Here is a 976-nt window from a genome sequence, read left to right as displayed (position 1 = left end):
TATACGGACCTTTCCAGTTGCATTGTAGTTTTGGGGACAAACCTTTCTTTCGTTGTGGATTGTACAGCAACACCAAATCTCCTTCCTGGAAACCCTCGGAATTCATCGCCTTATCATACCTGGCTTTCATCTTGTCACTCATAATTTGTGTGCGCTGTCTCACAAGAGCATGTATCTCTCTCAGCTCCTCTTCCAGGATGTTTGACGTCTCTTTTCCAATCCTTCTAGCATCACCAGTCACCCCAAACTTCAGATCACTAGGCAAACGGAGCTCACTGCCGAATATTACCCTTGCAGGAGTTTTACCCGTTGTTTCATGCACTGCTGACCGGTATCCCATCAGGAACAAGGGTATGCGGACATCCCAATCTTTTTGATTCTTGTCCACGACCTTCCGCAAATGCTCTTCCAGGGTTCGGTTGAACCGTTCCACCATGCCGTCTGATTGGGGATGAAGAGCCGTCGTTCGAGTTTTCCGGATACCCAGTATCTGGCACATCTCTTGGAACACTGCCGACTCAAAATTTCTTCCCTGGTCAGAGTGCAGCTCTATAGGTACACCGTATCTCGCAACCCAATTGTAGGTGAATACCTCCGCTACTGTTTTAGCTTCCTGGTTTGGAATCGGGTATACCTCCGGCCATTTGCTAAAGTAGTCCATAACCACAAGGACGTATTTGTTTCCCTGTGCGCTCATAGGAAATGGACCGGCTACATCCATGGCAATCCGCTCGAAAGGTGCACCTGAGTTATATTGCTTCATCTGGCCATGACTTCTGGATTTCGGCCCCTTAGCTGCAATACACTCCGCGCAGTTAGCAATCCACTCTGCGACCGATTGCCGACAACCAACCCAATAGAACCTCTGCTTAACCTTCTCCAGGGTCTTCGTGATTCCCAGGTGCCCTCCACTAGGACCATTGTGGAATTCCTTGAGTACATCCGGAATTCTTACCCTTGGAACTACTATCAGGTT

This window comes from Rhagoletis zephyria, unplaced genomic scaffold, assembly GCF_001687245.7.
Source record: "Rhagoletis zephyria isolate East Lansing unplaced genomic scaffold, Rhagoletis_zephyria_1.1 Rzeph_scaffold_05143, whole genome shotgun sequence".
Lineage (NCBI taxonomy): Eukaryota > Metazoa > Arthropoda > Insecta > Diptera > Tephritidae > Rhagoletis > Rhagoletis zephyria.
This window is presented reverse-complemented; position numbering follows the sequence as displayed.